The sequence below is a fragment of the Vombatus ursinus genome, unplaced genomic scaffold (genome assembly GCF_900497805.2).
Source record: "Vombatus ursinus unplaced genomic scaffold, bare-nosed wombat genome assembly UNPS02014798.1, whole genome shotgun sequence".
Lineage (NCBI taxonomy): Eukaryota > Metazoa > Chordata > Mammalia > Diprotodontia > Vombatidae > Vombatus > Vombatus ursinus.
Window position 1 is genome coordinate 37,110,712 of NW_020954576.1, and position 15,044 is coordinate 37,125,755.

Here is a 15,044-nt window from a genome sequence, read left to right on the forward strand (position 1 = left end):
CCTGAAAGTTTTTGAAACTATTTAGAGTCTCAATTAGTATCTTTCTTGCTCCTCTAGATTTTTTCTGAGTAAACCATCAAATCATCAGCAAAAAGGGATAGTTCTTTCTCCTCTTTGCCTATCTTTATGCCTTTCATTTCTTTCTTTTATCTTTTTTGCTATTGTTCATATTTCTAGACCGTATTAAATACTATTAGTAAAAGGATCAGGCAGCTAGGTACACAGTGGAAAAAGCTCCAGGACTGGAGTCAGGAAAACTCATCTTCCTAAGTCCAAATCTGACCTCAGATACTTACTGGCACTGTGACTCTGGGTAAGTCACTTAACCTTGTTTGCCCCAGTTCTTCTCTGTAAAATGAGCTGGAGAAGGAAATGGCAAACCCCAGTATCTTTGCCAAGAAAACCTCAAATGAGGTCATAAAGAGATGAACACAACTGAACAAAAACAACAACAAGGGAGTAGATATATTTTTGCCTCACTCCTATAATTGGGAATGCTTCTAATGTTTCCCCATTGCATATAATGCTAGTTTTTGGTATTAGATGCTTTTTTTATCATATTATAAAGAAGAATCTTCTATGTCTATATTTTGTCTAATATAAATTAATGTTATACTTTATACTTTATCAAAGGCTTTTTTGCACTTATAGACATAATCGTGGTTTTTGAAATGTTTTTGTTTTTAATATGCTAAATTATGTTGTTTCTTTAATATTTGAACTCAATTATCTCACTGATGATAAACCCTCAAACATAAATCACCTAGAAAATAAGTCTCTACTTGACAAAAACTGTTGGTAAAACTAAAAAGAGTCGTGCAACGTTAAAAATAGTGTTATACTACATTCCACAATAAACTCAAAACGGCTATGTGAACTCAATATTAAAAGTTATATCATTTTAAAAAATAGAAGAAAGCCAGATCAGGTACCTTTCACAGCTATGGCTGGGGGATAAATTTTTAACCAAAGAAAGGTTAGAAATAATTACAAAAGATAAAATGATCATTTTATGGTTACATGAAATTGAAGCTTTTTCATGAATAAAATTAATGCAATTAGAATAAGAAGGGAGATGATTGACTGGGGAAAATCTTTGCATCAAATTTCTCTTATGAAAGTCGGATACCCAAAATATACTACACACCTACACAGCCACAACCCCACAGCTAATAAGTTTCTGATACAGAATTTGAATTCAGGTCTTCCTGATTCCAAGTCCAATCCATTATAGCACACCACCTCTAATATTTGGGAGTTATCTACATAGGAATGGTATTTCAAACAATAGAACTGAATGAAAATTACCAAAGGAGAGAGAGTTTAAAGAAGAAAAACTCCTACAAAAGACTCTTAAAGGTCAACCCATTAAAAGTAGGGATGTACTATAGCCAGCTAGAGCTCAGTGAGAGCATTTTCATCTTGGAAACAAGGAAATCTACATATCAGGGTTTGATTTAATGTTCTGTTGATTGTCTAGGATTAAGAAAATGATGGAGAAAATGTTAATAGTGCAAATTAAACTTAAAAGTGTTGTATATGCATTTTCCCTCAAGGAGCCAGTTGTAAAATACTTAAAAGCACACCACTGATTAAAAGGTCAAGAAGAATATGAAGAGCAAATTAAGTGGACAGAGAAGGTCCTCTTACAAAAGAACCAAGAGAGGATACTGTCCTTCAAGCCAAAGGAGGAGAGACAATCCAATAGGAAGGGAGGGTCAACAAGGTCCTAAGCTGTAGTGTCCAACAAGGATGAGGACTGATAAAAGTCCACTGATTTAATTATTAGATCTTTATGGATGACTTTAGAGGCAATGATTCCAATAGAATGGAAATGACAGAAATTTAAACAAAGGTCTAAGACAGTAAGTAATGAGGAAGTAAAAGTTGTCTTATTTTGTTTTGTTTTTCATTTCAAGAAGCTCACTGGTAAAGGGAAGGAGAGAGAATTAATGGTAGCTAAATGGATTGGAAGGGTCAAGGGAAGTTTTGCTGTCATTATGTTGTTTTTAAGAATTGAGACGGGGCAGCTACATTGCACAGTGGATAGAGCACCGGCCCTGGAGTCAGGAGGACCTGAGTTCAAATCTGGCCTCAGACACATAATGCTCACTAGCTGTGTGATCCTGGATAAGTCACTTAACCCTGATTGCCTTGCAAAAAAATGTGAGGAGACCTGACCATTTTTATAGGCAGTTCAGAAGAATTCAATAGTGAGTAATAGGTTAAAGGTACATGAGAGACAAGGGTTATTTACTGAAGCAAGGTCCTGGAGGAAGGAAGAGGGAATGGAGTCAAGGGAAATAGGATTACTCTTAGCAAGTAGTAAAAATAATTCTTTAATTATGACTAGAGGAAGGAAAACGATGATAATGCTTAGAAAGTTTGAGGAAAAGTATGGGGGCTAAGAAAGGTCATGTTGGGAATTCACAGGGAATCACTTATTGGAGATATTTTTGATGGGATTCCTGGTTAGGTAAATGATGGTTATAAGGCTTTTAAAGCCCCTTCCAACTTTCAGATCCTGAAATTGTATGTATGTTCACAATTTCCTCAGGGAATTAGGGGATCTGGTCATCTGCTATAAGCATAGGGAAGGAGTATGCAATGAATGCAGAAAGGAGAAAAAGAAAAGTTTGGAATGGTTGCTTTGGGCAATGAGATAAGGAGCCAATAAGGTTAGGATTGCAGGACTGTCAAACAGAAGTGAGATTAAAGAAAGAAAAATGCCACATAGTAATTCCAGCACTGTGCCTGGAGTCAGGAAGACTCAACTTTGTGAGTTAAAATCCAGCCTCAGACACTTAATAGCTATGTGACTCTAAGCAAGTCACTTAACCCTGTTTGCCTCAATTCCTCATCTGCAAAATGAGCAGGAGAAGGAAATGGCAAACCACTCCATTATCTTTGCCGAGAAAACCCCAAATGCGGTCATGAAATGTCAAACATGACTGAAACGACTGAACAACAACAAGTCAGTCAGGAAAGACTCTACTTGGAATTCTGTCAGCGTAAGTGATCTGTGAAATGCTTCAGAGCTTACTATACTCACCTCCCCTACCCCTCATTGCAGTTGATTCCAGGGTTGCATTACTTATCACAGTACCTTTGACATTATAGATGATGCTTAATAAATGCGATTTGACTGACTACCTCAATCCTTAGTTTTTTTACTCAACATATGCTCTATCCCTAAAAGAATGTATCTAATTGAATGACTTCAAATATTATTTCTCTAAAAGCAATTGCCAAGTCTCACTTATTCATATTTGACTTTTCAGTTACCCCCCACTCTCACTTAAAAGACTGATCATAGCACATATTCAGGGGTGTACTATAAATGTTTAACAACAGGATCTCTGGAAAAATATGTACAACACATCTTTAAGGTTAATCTTCATTATTAATATTTTCTCCATCATTTTCTTAAATCTAGACAATCAACAAAACAATAAATCAAGCCCCGATTTGCAGTTTGATTATTTCTAAGGTGTAAATGTTTATGTTGAAAAGTTGACAATTGGCTCGTGGACATCACTGTACACATTCATTTTTTTACATAAAAAGAAATTAAACTTAATATTGATTTTGAAATTTCCTTGGTGTCCTGGAGATACAGAGAGACACTCCAAAGGACATATGAGGTCAAAACTAGAAGTTGCTGTTTCTAGCAACTTTCAAAGGTGGAAAGAATTCCACCAATGTATATAGGTTAATCACACATGTTAAGCAGTTAATAAAGTGCTGGTGATGATGATAATGATGATGATAATTGTTGAAAATCTACCATATAAGAGTATCAAGTCCACTCTAGCTTTCTTTAACTCAATTCCAAAGGAAGAGCAAAACTAGACCTGATGGCCTGGCAACTTACCTTTTCTAACAGAGCAAAAAGTGGACATTTAATTATCTATGCAGGAATTTGAAGAAATATTGGGAATCCTGAGAAATTGCACCTCTATAATTGGCATCTGCATTGAGTTTATCCAATTTATATTATTGTGACAAGCACTGGGATACAAAGTAGTTTTCACATGGTCCTTGCCCACAAAAAAGGTGACAGTCTAGTTTGGGGAGGAAAAAAATGTGTATATGAAACAATTAAATAAAAATGCTTTAGAATGTTTTAAGTGCCAAATCAAATATAGAAACAAATGTTCTTGATGTTCAAAAAAGGGAGAGGTATCTGAGGGCTGCAGGCTTAAGAAAGGTGTTAGGAAGAAAGGTAAGGAGAAAGAATTCCAAGGCTAGGAGACTATTATAAATAAAGGGAATGATGCTGTTTATTCAGTGCACAGTAAGTAGACTAGTCTGGTTGGAAAAGAGTTTATGTTTGGAAACAGTGAGAAGTAAAGTTGAAAAAGTAGGTTAGGGGGAGATTATGAAGTACCCTAACTGAAGTCCAAGAAATCTGGCTATTTTCCTATTAGCTGTGGGGAACATTTGAGTGGGACTTTAGAGTAGGGTATTCACATAATGAAAAGATGATTTTAGAAAGATTAATTTACTGTGTGCAGAATGGATTGGAGTGAGGTGAGATTGAAATGATAGAAATATGATTAGGATTAGGATACTGTTGCAGTAATCTAGGCATAAAGGAACAAGAGTTTAAACTCAGATGATGGCAGTAGGAACGAAAAAAATATGGATGCAAGATATTACTAAAGAAAATCAATAATATGTGGTGATTAATTGGACACAGGAACTGAAATAGTTTCCAAATTTAAGTAACTGATAGAAAAATCATGCTACTGAGAGGAATAGGAGAGTTAGGAGTGAAATCCATTTTACGGAATGATGACAAATTATATTTTAGTTTGGGCAAATGAAGAAAATACCCCTAACAAGTGAATATATTCAAAAGTAAAAGGGGGCACTTTAGGATATAGCAGGTTCTGCCTCATTTTAGTCAGTCTTCATGACCACTTGCTAGTTATCTTTTGGAAGGGATTCTTATTCAGGTGTTTGTTAGAAAGGATAATCTCTGAGGTTCCTTCTAATTGGTAATCAGTCATCCCAATTTCTCAGTAGGAGGGACCATTATCTTTTATACCTTTGGCATTTGCCTCTTCCTCTTTGAACCCTTTCCTCTTCATTCATTTCCTATGTGAATATTTTGTTTCCTCAAATATCGAGTAAGCAGCTTGAAGTAAAAGATGACACAGGTTTGGGGCAGCATGGTATACTGTCTAAAGAACCAACTCTACAGTTAGGAAGACCTGGGTTCAGACGTATATTGACTTGTGAATTTGGGTAAGACACAAGCTCTCAGTGTATCTAGACAACACTCTAAGACCTTAAGGTGTGTGTGTGTGTGTGTGTGTGTGTGTGTGTGTGAATAAACATACATACACATATAGAGACACACAAATGCATACATATATAATATAATGAAACAGAATGTGTATGTGTGTGTATGTGTTTATATTTTAATAGAGAAACTTTGTTCTGTAGTAGTTCCCTACATCAATGAAATTGTAGGTCTGGACTAAAAATAAAGCAAAATAAAAAAATTTAAATGCTACCCTTTACCCCCAATACTGACTTCTTCTATATTCATAAGAATGGAAATAATAATAATAGATTTCATTCTAGCCTGACACAGAGCGATGTTGATTTCCTATTTCTTAAGCTAGCTGAGCCAATTTGGGCATTTCAGCACAATTTTATGGGATTTCAGTTTCCTGGCAGAAGGAAAGGAGTGAAAAAAATCTTATTTCAAATAAAATCTGCCCATTGCCAAAGGTGAAGATGGGTAACCCCTAAGCTCATTTTCTGTGTTTGGGAAAAATGATATAAAACCATCTACTGACTGCTCTCCCTCAAAGTATACCCCTTGGAGATGAAAAGACAATGGAACAGATATTTTCCAGGAAAGAATTCTATTATCCCCGCTTCTTCATCCTATTCTCACTTTATGCTCAAGAAATCAGTGATTTTTCCATTGTTATAATCAGACTCTTTCTCTCTCTCCAGACAACTATTCTTCTTCATTCCTACTTCTATTTCCTCTTGCTCTGCTCAGGTCACGTCTGTATGCTGTACAGTCCTTGGCTGGTATCACTGGCTCCTTCTACCAAGGCAGAGTTAGATGGGGGATCTTCAACTGAAACTACACTGTGGTTTTCTGAGATTACTGACATCTAGCAACCTAGATAATTGTGAGATATTTTGTTAATTCCTATAAGGGCTTCAATAATTATAACCACATAACATTATATTTACCTTCAGAAATCAAAATTGTTCTCATATGGGAAATAGAACAAGTAAATGGTCTTTCTATCTAAAAGATGCTTTCAAGAGGATATGAAGCAAAGCATGTGGGATTTGATGATGTCCATTAAGGAATTTTCTATGTCAGAAGTAAAATTGAAGGGGATTTCTTCATCACCGACTGATATTTATATTCTCCCATTTGAAAGTAGAATTTAAATTCACCCTTTTGGGGCTGGCTATTTTTATTTCATCAAAGAGATTTTATCATTAAATAGCAACTAGCTAGATTGGAGTTTCTCTCTGCTTAAATTTGTAAAGTAATTTGGATCCTTCTTTGCATGCCAATTCCACATGATGCCTAGACTATAATTTCTAACAATTATCATTAATTCATTTTCTGAAGTATTGACATTTTATTTTATCTTTGAACTCTACTATTCATTTACTTTAAAAGAACAATTCAGATGATTCTTTCAACAATTTAGCTGTTTAATTAGACTGAAAAGGGTTACTTGTCACATTATCTCTGTAGAACAGTATGTAATGTTTTTCCCCTTTTTTTCAAGCAAGTCTATGTAATATCTGTAAGACTTCTTCACACTAAACTGCCTTGTATAGTTAGTTTGCACCTTCTATAAATAGACTTATTAACATATTTCTGTGAAAACTAAGTATAATTTTCAATAATAATAATAATACCATGAACTTACATGCTCTCTTTTTAAAACCTCAAAGAGCTAAACATATATTATTTTTATTACTAATACTGGGACTGGGACTCTCCCATTAGGGAATGAGGCATTTGTATAATGGTTTCTGGGAAAACATGTAGTTTTTTTTTTCCTAAGAGTTGAGGAAAGAGCATGAATGACTAGATGCCACTAGAGATTGATCTGTGGCTTGGTGGCCCAAGAGTTTAGCATCCCTTTTGGGAAAATTATCCTTCCTCACATTTAGTCCTCTGATATTTTAGAAGAAAAAAAATATAATTACATCCATTTTAAAGATAGAGAAACTGAGAGACATTGTTGTTAAATACATAATAGCTTCAATTTTTCAAAGAATTATAATATCTTTGGTGTAAGTGCTTGCTCCACCAATTCAGATTACAACTCCTCTGTAATTTAAGTCTTCAAGAGGTTCCATGAGCAAAATACTTCAGTAAAACTGGACAATATTTTGGCAGAAATTTGGTTTAAAACAGTATCAAAACTATATTCTACAATAAGTTTGAAATGATCCCCTATTCCCTAAGATAGAAAGGGATTAGCTTTAGGAACTTCTCCTTTGTTGTAGAAGGAAGCCTCCCAAATAAATGTTTGTGTGTAGTGGTGTTGTCATTGTTCTTGATTCGTTTCAGTCATGGCCAACTCTTGGTGAAACCATTTGGGGTTTTCTTGGCAAAAATACAGTAGTGATTTGCCATTTCCTTCTCCAGTTCATTTTACAGATGATGAAACTGAGACAAAAAGGGTTAAGTGACTTGCCCAGGATCATACATTTAATTACTGTCCAAAGCCAGATTTGAACTCAGGAAAATTGGGTCTTCCTGACTCCAGGCCCAGCACTCTATCCACTGTGTCACCTAGCTGCCCTGTGTGTGTATACACACACACACACACACACACACACACATACACACACATGTATATAAAACACTTATTTTATGCATTATATACTATATGTAGTTTATGTATTAACTTATAGTTTATATATGTTTATGGGTGATATAGTTATATATAAACTTATAGTTTATATATAAATTTATTCATATATTATTTATTCATAGAATTTATATATAAACTTTATTTGGAAGTTCTTGTCACATATATGTATACTTATACACATATATGTATATCTATGTCTAGTATCTATCTATCTATCTATCTATCTATCTATCTATCTATCTATCTATCTATCTATTTATCTATCTACTTTATCCTAAATGGCTCAGGGGGAATTCTTTTTTTGTTTGTTTTTTATTTTCTTGATAATTAATTTATTTTTAGTTTTCAACATTCACTTTCATAAGATTTTGAGCTTTAAATTTTCCTCCCACTCCTCTCCTCCCCCACAACAGTATACAATCTGATATAGGCTTTTCTTGTACATTCATATTAAGCATATTTTCCCACAAATCGTGATGTAAAGAACAATCAGAACCAATGGGAGGAACCACAAGAATGAAGCAATAAAACAAAACAACAAAGGAAAAGGTGAGTAAATAGTATACTTCCATCTGCATTCAGACCCCATAGTTCTTTCTCTTGATGTGGATAGCAATTTCCATTGTGAGTCTTTTGGATTTGTCTTAGATTCTTGAATTGCTGTGAAGAGGCAAATCTATCAAAGTCAGTCATCACACAATGTGGCTCTTACTGTGTACAACGTTCTCCTGGTTCTGCTCATTTCACTCTGCATCAGTTCATTTAAGTCTTTCCAGGTTTTTTTTTTAAGTCTGCCTGCTCATCATTTCTTACAGCACAATAGTATTCCATTACATTCATATACCACAATTTGTTCAGCCATTCCCCAATTGATGGACATACCCTCAATTTACAATTCTTTGCCACCACAAAAAAGCTGCTATAAATATTTTTGTTCATGTGGGTCCTTTTCCTGTTTTTATGATCTTTTTGGGATACAGACCTAGAAGTGGTATCAAAGGGGATGCACAATTTTATAGCCTACTTCCAAATTGCTCTTCAAAATGGATCATTCCATAAATCTACTAGCAATGCATTAGTGTTGCAATTTTCCTACATCTTCTCCAACATTTATCATTGTCCTGTTTTGTCATGTTAGCCTATCTGATAGGTGTGATGTGATACCTCAGCATCATTTTGATTTGAATTTCTCTAATCAATAGTTATTTAAGACATTTTTTTCATGTGACTATAGATAGCCTTAGTTTCTTCCTCTGAAAACTGCCTGTTCATAATCTTTAACTATTTGTCAATTGGGGAATGACTTGTATTCTTACACATTTGACTCAGTTCTCTATATATTTTAGAAATGAGGCCTTTATCAGAGACACTGGTTATAAAAATTCTTTCCCAGTTTTCTGCTTCCCTCCTAATCTTGGATGTATTGTCTTTGTTTTGCAAAAAGCTGTTCAATTTAATGTAATCAAAATTATCCATTTTGCATTTCATAATTTTATCTATCTCTTGTTTGGTCATAAATTCTTCCTTTCTCCATAGATCTGAAAGGTAAACTATTCCTTGCTCTTCTAGTTTGCTTATAATATCAGTCCTTATATTTAAATCCTGTACCCATTTTGACTTTATATTGGTATAAGGTGTAAGATGTTGGTCCATGCTCAGTTTCTGCCATACATTTTTCCAGTTTCCCAGCAGTTTTTGTTAAATAGTTATTTCTTATCCCAGAAGCTGAAATCTTTGGATTTGTCAAATAATAGATTAGTATAGTCATTGACTGTTGTGTCTTGCATGCCTATCCTATTTCACTGATCCACCACTCTATTTCTTAGCCAGTACCAAGTAGTTTTGATGGTTGCTGCTTTATAATACAATTTAAGATCTTGTATAGCTAGACCACCTTCCCTTGCATTTCTTTTCATTAGTTCCCTTGATATTCTGGATTTTTTTGTTCTTCCAGATGAATTTTGTTATTGTCTTTTCTAGCTCTATAAAATATTTTTGGTAGTTTGATTGGTATGGTGCTGAATAAGTACTCAGGGGGAGTTCTTAACCAACAAGAGGAAATAAATAATAAGGTAGAAGAAACCATTTTGATTTTTTAAATTAAGAAGCATTCCCAAGAATTAAATCAATGAAGCTAGAATGAGAAAAGAAACTATCAAGTGGGAGAAAATCTTCACAATAAATATATCTGATAAAAAGTCTGATACCCAAGACATATAGGGAATCATCACAAATTTATACAACCAAAACCATTAACCAATAGATAATTGGTCAAAGGATATAAATAAAGTCATTTATAGAAAAAATCCAATTGTCAAACACATGAAAGATTGCCTCAAATCTTTAAAAGAGACATAAAATAATTCTATGGTTTTACCTCATAGTAATTTTTAAAAATCCAGAAAGAGTGAATGTCGGAGGAGATGCAGGTGGACAGGATTACTAATACACATTACTGTGAATTGCTACTGCCATTCTGGAAATCAACTTGGAACTGTTAAAGTAAAGTTACTGAACTTTCTGAATTATTCATGCCCTTTGACCCAGGGATACCTTTACTGGCTAAATAACCCAGAGAGATCAAAGACAAAAAGAAGACCCTATATATAACAACATATTCATAGCATTAATCTTTGTAGTAGCAAAAAACTGGAAACAAAATGGGTCCCCATCCATTTGGAATGGTTGAACAATTTGCAATATATGTATGGAGTGGAATATTATTGTGCTGTAAGAAATAACAAACATGAAAAATTCAGAAAGGACTTCTCTAAAGTGATACAGCATAAAAAAAACCACAGCACCAAAAACTGATAACCATGACTATAGTAATTTAAGTTATAATAATTAAATGATGTGTTTTAATGAATAGTCTTGAACCTAAAAAACTGACAAGGAAACATACTTTCCTTAAAATGGTAGTGATTATAGATATAGAATGTAAAATGTACTGTCAGGCCAGGTTACTCTGTGGGCTTGTTAAGCAATGGTTAGAGCACTGAGCCTGGTGTCAGGAAGACCTCAGTTTAAATATGGCCTCAGACACTTATTGGTTGTTTAATTTTGGGCAAATCACTTCACCTCCATCTGCTTTAGTTTCCTCATCTGTAAAATAGGGATAATAATAACCATGTCCCCAGGTCATTTTGAGGATAAAATGAGATCATATTTGTAAAGTACTTTGCAAACATGAAAGCGCTATGAAATATTAGCTATTATTATGGGCTAGCTTTGCTTAAAAAGTGTTTTGTTGTTTTTTATTGCTGTTGTAACAAGAAAGTGTTAGAGGGTTAAGAGTTTGCTTAAATGCAGAATGCTTAAATGGTTTTGGTTTTGGGGGGTTTTTTGGTTGTAAAACAGAAAGGATCAGGGGTAATAGGTTAAAGAGAAATAAGTGTGACATAAAAACAAAAGGGGAAAAACAATAAAACTATTTTTAAAGAGTTAATATGAGCAAAAATTCAGGTCAATACAGCCAACTTGGTAGGGGTGGAGCCAAGATGGCAGAGAGAAAGCAGTGACTTGCTAGAGCTCTCCCCCAAACCCCTCCAAATACCTACAAAAAATGGCTCTAAACAAATTCTAAATCAGCAAAACCCACAAAAAAAACAGAGTAAAACAAATTTCCAGCCAATAGAAATGGAAAGAATCCACCAATCTCCTCCTGAAAGAGATCCCCAAAGGAAAACTCCTAGGAATATTGTAGCCAAATTCCAGAGTTCCCAGGTCAAGGAGAAAATATTACAAGCAGCCAGAAAGAAACAATTCGAGTACTTTGGAAACATAATCAGAATAACACAAGATTTAGCTGCTTCTACATTAAGGGACCACAGAGCATGGAATATAATATTCCAGAGGGTTTGTAATATGATATTCCAGAGGGCAAAGAAGCTAGGATTAGGTTTAGCAGCTTCTATATTAAGGGACCACAGGGTACGGAATATAATATTCTGGAGGGCAAAGGAGATAGGATTACAACCAAGAATCACCTACCCAGCAAAACTGAGTATAATTCTTCAGGGGAAAAAATGGTCATTCAGTGAAATAGAGGACTTTCAAGCATTCTTGATGAAAAGACCAGAGCTGAATAGAAAATTTGACTTTCCAATACAAGACTCAAGTGGAAAATGAAGAGGTAAAGAGGAAAGAGAAATCATAAGAGACTTATTAAGGTTGAACTGTTTACATTCCTTCATGGAAAGATGATATTTGTAACTCATGAGACCTTTGTCAGTAGCAGGGTAGTTGGAGGGAAAAAATTGTATGTATGTATATATATACATATATATATATATATATATATATATATATATAGATGATAGATAGATAGACAGATAGAGGGCATGGGGTGAGTTGAAGATGAAGGGGTCATATCTGGAGAATAAAATTAAGGGGTGAGAGAAGATTATACTAAGAGAAGGAGAAAGGGAGAGGTAGAATGGAGTAAACTATCTCACAAAAAAAAACAGAAAAAAAAAGGCTCTTACAGTGGAGGGGAACCGGGGGAAGATGAGAGGAAATGAGTGAATCTTATTCTCATAGGATTTGACTTAAGGAGGGTATAACATACACACTCAATTGGGTATGGAAATCTGTCTTACCCTACAGGAAAATAGGAGGGGAAGGGGACAAGAGAGTAGGGGATTATAGAGAGGAGGGCAGATTGGGAAAGGAGGTAATCAGAAGCAAATACTTCTAAGGAGGGACAGGGTCAAAAGAAAGAATAGAATAAATGGAGGGCTGGGATAGGATTAAGGGAAATAGAATTAGTTTTTCACAGCATGTCTACTATGGAAGTGTTTTGCATAACTGCACAAGTATAGCCTATATTGAGTTGCTTGCCTTTTCAATGAGGGTGAATGGGGAGGGAGGAAGGAAGAAAATTTGGTACCCAAAGTTTAAAAAACACATGTTTAAAAAAATGTTTTCACATGCAACTGGGAAATAAGAAATACAGGAAATGGGGTACAGAAATCTATCCTGCCCTACAGGAAAATAGAAGGGGAAGGAGGGGAGAGATAGCAGGGAAAGCAGACTAGGGGAAAGGGTATTCAGAATGCATGCCATCTTGGGGTGGGGGGAGGGGCAAGATGGGGTGAAAATTTGGAACTCAAAATCTTGTGGAAGTAAATGTTGAAAACTAAAAAGAAAAAAAAAGAAAAAAAATACAGCCAACTTGGTGTCAAGTTTTTCTGAACTTAGCTGAGTTGGGACTTAAAGAGAACAATCTGTTGCCAAATCCTGTCAATTCTACTTTAGCAACATTCTCATAGATGCCCCTTCCTCTCCTGTGACACAGCCCCTACCCTGTTGCAGGCCCCTATCACCTTACTTCTGGACCATTATTGTAGCATTATAGTTGGTCTTCCTGCTTCATGTCTCTCCCCACTCCAGTCCAGCCTCTGCCCTACTATTCAAAGTGATTCCTCTTCTTTTAGTCTGTCCCTTCTCCAATTCATCCTTCAAAGAGCTTCCAAAAGAGTTTTCCAAATACCCAGGTCTGACTTTCCTATTCAAAAACATTCTAGCAGCTCTCTATTCCTAATAAGATAAAAGCGAACTCTTTATCCTAATATTCATACTCTTCATTCTCCCCTCACCAAACTGCCTCCAACTAAATTTTCTAGTCTCGTTTCCAGTGGTATGTTTGGAGCTGGTTTATACCAGTTCACATGAGCTGGTTGTTAAAATTTCAATACAAACATTTATAAATCAGCAAATACTACAAATCAAGACTTAATTTATTGTTTTGCTGATTGTCTAGACTTAAGAAAGTGATGGAGAAAATAATATGGTTTAGATTTAAAAGTGCATTATTTGTACATTTTTTTTCCCAGAAAGTCAGTTGTTAAACATTTATCAGTATACTCCTGTCCATGTCCTACTCTTCACCTTTATGCTCTACACATTGTTCCAGCCAAACCAGAATTCTTCCTGTTTCCCAATCTCTTCTTGCACCATTTTGCTTTCATGTATATATGCAGGCCATATGCCATACCTGCAAAACACTCCCTCTTCCTCTCTATCTATTGTAATGCTTTACTTCTGCAAGGTCCAGCTTTTGTATCATCATTTTCATGAAGGCTTCTTTGATTCTGTTGGGTAAAAATTCTCTCTCTCTACTGAAATTTTTGTGGAGCTTTTCATATATTTCTTTATCTTTATAACATTTTACTTGGTTAATACTGGATAGTGAAAGTCCATGGGGCCAAAAAAAAAATAACTAACATGTTCATACTTTTGACCCAGAGATCCCACCACTAGGTGTATGTCCTAAGAAGGTCAAAGATAGGAAGGTCACAAACACAATAAAAGATCTCTATCAGCAACATGTTTTTGTAGTAGCAAAAAAAAATATGGGAGACAAAGCAGATACTTGTTGATTTCAGAATGGTTAAGATGGTATATGAATCAATGGAATGTTAATATGCTGTAAGGAATGATTAAAGCTTTGAAAAACTTATATGAACTGATGTAAAGCAAAGCAAGCAGAACCAGGATAACAATGTACAGAATGCGTACAATAATGTAAAAAGAGAAAACAAAAAGTAAAAAAAAAAAAATAAAAATGTACCTTCCTCCTCTCTTTCCAGAGGTAGACCATGGATGTGGAATGCTACACAGGCTTTCAAATATGGTTACTATGTTAGTTTCACTAAACTACTTTATTACATATTCTATTTTTTCTTACTTAAAGATGAATGGGTTTTTTGAGTAGGGGGAGGAGAAAACATTTAAAAATGAAAGCAATGTAAAGACAAAATATATCAATAAAATATTTTAAAGAAAATAAAGCTGATGGAGTTAACAGACAAAAGAAGATGAAAGACAGTTTTGTAGGTGTAGTCAGGGCCACTGTGAGTACAGTCAATGCAAATTTGGTAGACTTCTGACAAACTTCTGTCTGTCACAAAGCTGGACTAAGATTTCAAATTGTGAAATTAGTTAACATTAAAATACTAATGTACCTGATTTCCCCACTAATTCTTTAGAGAATGAGATTAAGGAACTGAGATTTAATGTTTAAAAGTGGCCTCCAGGGGCAGCTAAGTGGTAGAGTGGATGGAGCTCTGGTCTTGGGGTCAGGAAGACCTGAGTTCAAATCCAGCCTTAAACACTTGACACTTACTAGCTGTGTGACCCTGGGCAAGTCACTTAACC

General features: G+C 34.9%; 1 protein-coding gene across 1 annotated transcript in view; it reads right to left on the reverse strand.

Moving 5' to 3' along the window:
- KCNK2 (potassium two pore domain channel subfamily K member 2) overlaps positions 1 to 15,044 on the reverse strand; it is a 151,530-nt gene that overhangs the window by 9,328 nt on the left and 127,158 nt on the right. The window lies entirely within an intron of this gene.